Here is a 7,972-nt window from a genome sequence, read left to right as displayed (position 1 = left end):
GGTAACCTCGAAGAAATCTGTGTCGTACAGAAATCTTTGGGAGATGCCCAGCAGTGGCATAGCAAGCCAATCTGCCAGCCCTGCTGATCCTCTCACCTCCGGGTGGTAATTGCATTTGTGTTATCGTTAACTAACGCCGTGGTCACTGCATCCTTACTACTACATGGCTTCCTTGAGTTTGGGAAGCTCTGATCATTTTAGTTCATTGGAAACCCTGACTATATGGGTCATGCTAACAGGTGCAGATATCAGTGCAGTGACTGTGTGAGCTGCCTGCTCACTTAGCATTTCACACCAGGATGGATTTATGCTGCCTCGTACCTCTGTGGGAGGTGTTCAGACACATACTCCTGGGCTGCTCTCCCTGATCAATCTACTTAAGTCATTAAAACTCTAGCCTTAATGAATGCAAATGCAGTGCTGCAGGAGGGAATTTGGTTCACCAGGGGCACTCTGAGCTGGAATTGCTCCAGTGACTGAAACTGCTGGGAGATTTTTCTTCAGGTTCAGTCCTGTGAGTGAGGTGGGACTTGGGATGATCACGACAATCTTTGGCCTAAATCTGTGCAGGCATAAAACTTACTAATGCTGATCAAATGAAATCATCCTCATATTTCAAAGACCCACAAAACTGACTGGAGAAGATGGGGAACTGTGGAACATTCATCAGGGAAAGTCTGGTTCGGGGAACAGGTTCATTTTTAATAAAGTAAAGTGTGCATGCACTTACAAGATTGAGTTAACACAGCCATGAACAGTTTGTTTAAAGATGTACTGCCTAACACAGATTTCTGGTGCCTTAATGATCACTTCCTAATATTGCTGTTATAAATACTTCCATGATTCACATCTATTGTTGCAGAACAGGCAGCGAATCTCCAGGAAGGAAGTACAGAACTGGATTTTTTTTAATTTTTATTTTTTCTGCAAGATACTCCTTGGAGTTCCATTATAACTCTAATTTGTGCCAGAAAGTCATTCACAGGAAACGCATAAAAAGTAGCCAATAAGGATGGCTTTATTTTTCAAATGCTGGCAGTGGAAAATGCACCTCAGAAAACCTCCCCTGGGATTTTTCCTGGTCTTTGTGTTGCTGTACTTCTGTGAGACACTGCTGGTGTCACACCAGAGAGCAGCAGCTTCCACCAGTCTCCATCCCGTGGGGCTTTGCCAGCTGTGTTTATCCTTGTGAGAGTAAGGGATCCTCTAAATGAAAGGATCAGGTAGGAGGCTGGAAGCAACCTCTTCCCAGCTCCTTATTAATAGCGGCAACCGTTGCCAAAGGACATTGTGGAGCCCGAAAGCATAACCGTGTTCAAAGAGGGATTAGACAAATTCCTGAATGGCATTTGCCTGGGCGGCTGTTAAACCTGATAATCTCAATGCAAACCTCCTGTTGGGAATGGCCCTGAGCCACGGTTTGCCAGGGACAGGGGAACACTGAGGATGGAGTGAGTGCTGTGCTGCATGTCGTGCTCTCACCGCGTTGTGCCACAGCCTCTGCTGGCCTTGCCAGCCCTGCAGTTCTGGTTGCAGCTCTGCACTGCCAGGAAATGGCAACAGGAGCCCTGCTGCTGAGCACACACAAAGTGTGACGTGTTAACAGCAAGAGAGGGAAAGCTGTGACTTTTCCTTCAGCTGTTTCTTGAAATATTTCTGGAGGAGCTGAGCTCCCTCTTGCCAAGTGGCTTCCATCAGGTGATGCGCAGACACTGCTGCCTTGTCCACCTAGAATGGAAAGAAAGAGAAGTGATTTCTTTCACTCCTACTGAATTTTATTTGAATGAAAAGTGCTATTCATTACTGAAGAAAGAATCATGGGAAAATCCGAGCTGCATCACTGGAAGAGAAAAATCCCTGGATCTCACTGCAGAAGCCATCCCATCAAGTACCTGACAATTAACCACAACGATTGAGCACTGAGGTCACTTCAGAAGGAATTGTGGCTCTGAAATGACAAGGACAGTGTTGTTCCAACTGCAGCCCAGAGCAGCAGTGACCCCGTGCATGCATGTTCTGGTCAGGGAAGAGATGGTATGGAGAAAGGAAGGAGAAAACAAGGAGAAGGAAAGGAAAAGAGGAGGAGAAAGGAATGAGAAAGGAAAGATGCCCAGTTGGGGTCATCAGCAGCTCACAGCTCTCCCTTCTTGGTGCAATAGGTGTAGCTCTGTACACCTACAGAAATGTAAATATTAATTAAGAGCAAGAATTACAATCCAGATAATCACGTTGGTTAATCTGAGCTCCAAGCTTTGTAAGCATAATTAACCCTCTATATTTTTATTTAGAAGGGATACAAATCCTGGTTTCTGGAGGTGTGCTGAGGCTCACTGCACCTTACCTGCTCCGGATGCTGGATCTGGAGCCCTGGTCCAAACAAGAGTCCCACTGCAGCAGCATGAAGCTGCAGGAATGTCCCAACAAGGCAAGTGTCCACCTGGTCCTGCTTTTCCACGTCTCCATTCTCTGGGGGAAAAAGTTATGGAGAATAATTAAAGAAAAGCATATTAAATGACAGCCAGTATTTCATGGTTGAACGACAGCTCAGAATTCATTGCTGTGTTGCAGAGCACTGCAGTGCAAGCAGGAACATAGGAAAGTCAACTGCTTTGCTTCCTACCCACCTGCTGGGCTTTTGGCAGTGTGTCTGATGGGAATATTTGCTCTCCATGCGGTGACAACGTGAATGCCACCATGCCAAGGAAGAACCCGTTGAGCCCCCACAGGTTAGGAGTGGGGCTGCAGCATCTCCCATCCCATCCCAGCCTTTGTGAGGTTTGGGCTCTGGTTGGAAGTGGTGTGCCATGGTCAGCACAGTGTGTACAGCCAGGAAAGTTCTTCTCATCAGAGCAACGCCCTTCCTCTTTGTTCATTTATTTTTAAAATGAGTTTGCCCCACTGAACCACCCATTGACCCCGCTTCTCTCCAGGTGGGAGACCAGAGAAAGGTTATTTTCAGTCACTAAAGGTTTTACATTTAAAAAAAAATAAAGTCTGATGAAAAAACATTCTACCTCAGGCATGAACTTTTAATGACTTCATTTCATAATCTTTTCAAAGAAAGATTCCTGTTGAACTAATCGAGACTTTCAGCTCTCTTTGTTGCTGGCTTAAAGAGTTGGCACTGGATGCTGCTCAGAGCTATTTGCTCTGCTCAATTCCCCCTGCAGGTTTTGCTAAATGTTACAGTGTGACACAGTACAGACTCTTATTGATAGTGATATCATCTGCATATAAGATCCAAGAGTCATCAGCCTCACATGTATGTGAACAATATATTCCAGTGTGATATGCAGCATGCTTGGTTGGCTGCACTGGAAAGATTTCCAGATAGCTATCGATTTTCCCATCCTGTAATTAGTTCAGAGATTACCAGCATAGAAAATATCGTTCTAGAAATTGATTTCTGTAGTTGTTCATTGCACCAAAACTACAGTATGAAACACGTCACCATGTTTTCTGCAAAGACTTTGAACTTTGGAGAATATTGCCACAGTAAACACCAAGGAGAAATCACATGGCTGATGATTTTGCCATCTCAGATTAAGCTAAATCCTGCCAGCTGTCTGATTTTGAAATTTCATCCTTATAGGTCTTGCAGGATCAAGGTCCAAAGGCGAGACTAGCTCTTATCTTGTAACTGAGAGCACCTGTGATGCTAAATGAGTCAGGATCCAAGCAAGCATCAAACAGTGGTACAGTTCTGCCATACAGGGACCCTGTTGTGCAGGGAGAGGTGCTCACCATGGAGTGTTTGTCGTTAATCTGTGACCTGTGCTCCTTGTCACCCTTTGCCCAGTGCCCCTGTGGAGAGGTCCCAGATCCATGAAGCATCCTGCATCCTCCATGCATCCCTACATAGGCACCACTTGGCTGGGAGCTGTGTGCACCCCTGGGGAATGGAAACCCTTCTGCCCCTTTTCCCAGTCTACGGAACTACCCTTAGTCACCATCATGATGCAGATGCTGCAATGCTAACAGCCAGCTACCAAAGCTCTCAGACTGCAATCTGCAGCAACACGTTTCCTGGCACTTTGCTCATCTGCTTCCACACCCTGGCCTCAGTGCTGGTGCTTTGCAAGTTTGGAGTTTGCACCCTTTCTGCTGCTGCTGGAGTTCTTTATGAGTGTAGTAAATGCCAAGCATGCCAGTGCCTTGCCCTGGACTGTATCCTACTTCTCACAGGTAGCTGAGCAGTCCGTAGAATGCCCCATCAACCATAACTCTGAACATGCCCCAAAACTTTTTCTCTCCCCTCACAACCCTACAACTGAGCCCCATGCACCAGGAAGGCAGGGTTCACCCAGGAGCGTCTCTAACTTGGCAGCAGAAGCCATCCTTGCACGTGCCATTTCCTCCTTATAATTAAAAAGGAACTTAATCAGCTCAACATCTCATCCCTGAAGAACGAGATGCTCGTTTGCATTTGGCACGCTGTCAGAGGGCAGCAAGCTGCAGCACCTCCTGTAGTCAGCAGAGGAAGATGTGGGTCCCAGCAGTGTCCTTGTCCCACGGGTCCCTTGTACCCACCACAAGCGTGCACCCCACCATCAGGCTCTTCACAGCTTATCTCCCCGGCTAGCGCCTTTTCTAGTTTTAATTCCCTTCCAAGGTGGTAAAGGGAGACAATAGGAAGGCGATGGCAATGCTGGAGCACAGAAAAGCAGAACAGAGTCACGGCAGTGGGCCTGTGTGCGTGGGCTTTCCCATTTGCTCACCCAAAACTTTGTGAACGAGAGGCATAGGAAGAAACAGACTGCTGCCCGAGGGCAGAAGCAAACACACAAATCCCCATCCCTTCGAGACATCTCATGGTACATCATCCCCATTCCTGTGTCCCTGCACTGCCCTTACCTGGCAGCCAGAAGCTGCCCCACTGAGCATGCCCTGGCTCTGCCAGAGCTGGATTTTCTACCACTGTGCTGCTTCTAGGCAACATTTTTTCATCTGTAATTACAGCAAATGAAAGAGGTCTCCTCCCTTCTTGGGAAAGCTGGTCCTTCTCAGCATGGTGCCTGTGTGGGTCATGACTCCATGCTGAGCAATGCAGTGGTGGGATGGGGTGACTCGCTTATGGAAAACAGAAGAAATTACACCCAGTGAAACCTAACTTCCTCTTCCAAAGAGGCTGTTAACTCTCTCTAGCTGGATAATGGCAGCTGGGAAACCCCTGCAAAGGCAACAAGGGCACAGTTATGGGGGGATGTCAAGTTTATTTTATTCAAGGGCACAAGTGTCTCCAGCATTAAACAAATCGGTTGAGTCACTTCTTTACAAAGATTGCAAATTAAGGAGGTTGGGCAGACAGCAAAACCCTCCAAAGTTGCAGTATTTACCTATTCTAAAAAAAAATTCTAAGAAAAATTGGCTGTGATAAGTTTTCTTCCAGAATCCATGAAATCCCAAAAGGAAGAAGTCATGCTCAGTCTTAAAAACCCCAAACCACTTAATAACAAAAAATAGGCAAATTGGGCAATTTTTGGTTTGGTTGAGAAAGTGTTTCTACTACTGTATAATTCCCAAACACACTCAGTTCCGGTAGAAGCTCAGGCAATGCCTCAGGAGATGGGAAGTGCTGCAGTGAAAGTAAATTTAGCAAAGCGTGAATGCCACAGGGCATCCTCTGTGTGCAGCTGCCGGTGTCAGATGGGGCCACAAATTCCCCTCCTGCAAGTGCAGCTGTTGCATCAGCACGTTTTTAATCTTTGCAGAAAGAAGTGTTACTGCCGTGAGCATTATGATGCAATAATCCTGTAGGAGAAAGGCATTGGAGAAAAGGAGGAGAAAATGGGGTGTGACTCTTTTTCTCCCAAAGTAATGTTGGGGGTAGGGGCTCAACTGATTCCCTGGGATGTGGATAGCCACAAAGTGTTTCACCCCCAAGAATACATCTTCAGTTGCACCAGCGGAGTTCAGTTGGATATTAGGAAAAATATATTCTCTGAAAGAGCAGTGATGCAGTGGCACAGCTGCCCAGGGAGTGGTGGAGTCACTGTCCCTGGAGATGTTCAAGCACTGTGGAGATGTGGCACTGAGAGATGTGGGCAGTGGGCACGGTGGGATGGGCTGGGGTTGGACTTGGGAATCTTGGAGCTCTATTCCAACCAAAATGACCCTATCATTTTATGATCTAACCTTTGTATACCTGATTCCTCCTTGGATGAGGGCAGAGGAATTGACACTGAGGGGATCCCCAGCAAGCACTGGTCCTCCACAGCCGTGCACTTTTGGGATTAGACTGTAACACGGCTCAACATGCATTTTGGGGTTATCCACACCATTTCCAAGGGCAGAGAACGTGCAGGATGTGCCCTCACACCCAAGAACTGACTTGAGTGCCTTCCTCATTCTTCGTCTCCCCCCTGTATTCCTGTCAGGATAAAGACGGGCAGATTGTTAGACCAGTCTCACTCTCCCATCTAGTGGAGAAACAAGGAAAGGTCGTCCCATTAAAATAAATAAATAAAAATGCAGTGTCGGTTGCTTTTTGCAGGAAGGGGTGTGTGTGGGGGTGGGTGTGTGGTACTGTTCTCACTGAGGGTTCTGTGAATCTGTAGGATTGTCGCAGACCTGATGCAGAGGAAAAGGCGTCACAATGTAAAGGGACCTCTGAGTCATTCCCTGGGTCTGGCAGGGTGCAGGGGTTCCCTGCTCTGGGGATAAGGCACAAAGTAGTGCCCTGCGCATCTCTGGATGTGTCCCCACAGAACGCTGGTAGCTTGAGATGGAGGCATGCACGTCTCCAGCAAAACAGTGCTCTCACTGAGCAGGTGCCAAAAAAAGCCGTGCAGGGCTGCATTTTCACACAAGCAACTTCTGACCTTCAAATAACCCTCAATGCTGCTCAGGCCCCATGCACTGAACAGCCTGCATGGACCGGATGGGAAACCACAGGCATCCTCTGCGTCCTCACGTCCCTGCGTGGTTGGGGCTGCAGAGCCCCAGTTCCCAGCAGCAGGAGAACCTTCTGCTCCCTGAGATGGCTGTGGGAGTGGGGGCTGCTCAAAGCTGTGAGGCAGTGCTTTCTTTCAGCCAGAGCTTGGAGGGAAGATTTGCATCCATCCTATTAAAACTGCACACTGTTACTACAATTCAGTGCAAGAAATCCCATTCTTTCTACAAAGAATAGATGGAAAACCAGCCTGGTCCGTGGGCAGCAAGGACTGCTGTTCTGAGGACAGGAGAGGTGTGGAGCTCGGGTGCTAGCCCTAATATAGGATGCTCCCATTGCACTCTGATCTAGCTGAGACCTGAAAACCTGACCAGAACTGATGCACACACACTGGAGATTTATGTTCTCATGTCAGATTGAAGATTCGTGGCATTTCCTGGAAGGTTACATGATGTTTCATTTTCAGCAAATAAGGTCAAAAGCACAAGGAGAAAAAAGAATAAGCAATCTCTCTAGATCAGCTGTTTGCAAACGCCCGCAGTGCAAGCCTGTGTGCTGCTGTTTGTACAAAACTGCTTTCCTGGAGCAGCGTGTTGCTGAACTCACACAGCCTGCAGCAGGAAACAGCCTCAGCTGGAACAGAGCCCTGGGATGGGTGTGCTGCTCATCCACATGTTCAGATTGAAAAAGAAGAGGTGCTGGGAGGGAGGAAATTGAGCAGTCACTGGCGTGCAGCATGGACCCCCAGACACATCTCTCCTTCTGCAGCAATGTCAAGCTAGAGGATCCAAGTGGGATGTCCTGAGATTGCATTTCATCCTGCAAATCCTCCCAGCGGGACAGGCCCTGCTCCTACCCTTGAAATTGTGTTTGCAGCTACAGCAAATAAAATAAGGTTAATGAAAAGACACTCTGGAAACACGAAAGCACAGTCAGTGCTACTGCTGTGATGCTTCATTTGAGATGCTGGGAGATAAAGTTCTGCCTCCCACCAGAGTTGTCACCGGGGAAAATTATTTCTTCCTTCTCTAAATGACATGGCATCATTTCTTCTTTTCAGTTCACTGCCAACTTGGTGTC

This window comes from Meleagris gallopavo, chromosome 22 (assembly GCF_000146605.3).
Source record: "Meleagris gallopavo isolate NT-WF06-2002-E0010 breed Aviagen turkey brand Nicholas breeding stock chromosome 22, Turkey_5.1, whole genome shotgun sequence".
NCBI classification, from domain to species: domain Eukaryota; kingdom Metazoa; phylum Chordata; class Aves; order Galliformes; family Phasianidae; genus Meleagris; species Meleagris gallopavo.
This window is presented reverse-complemented; position numbering follows the sequence as displayed.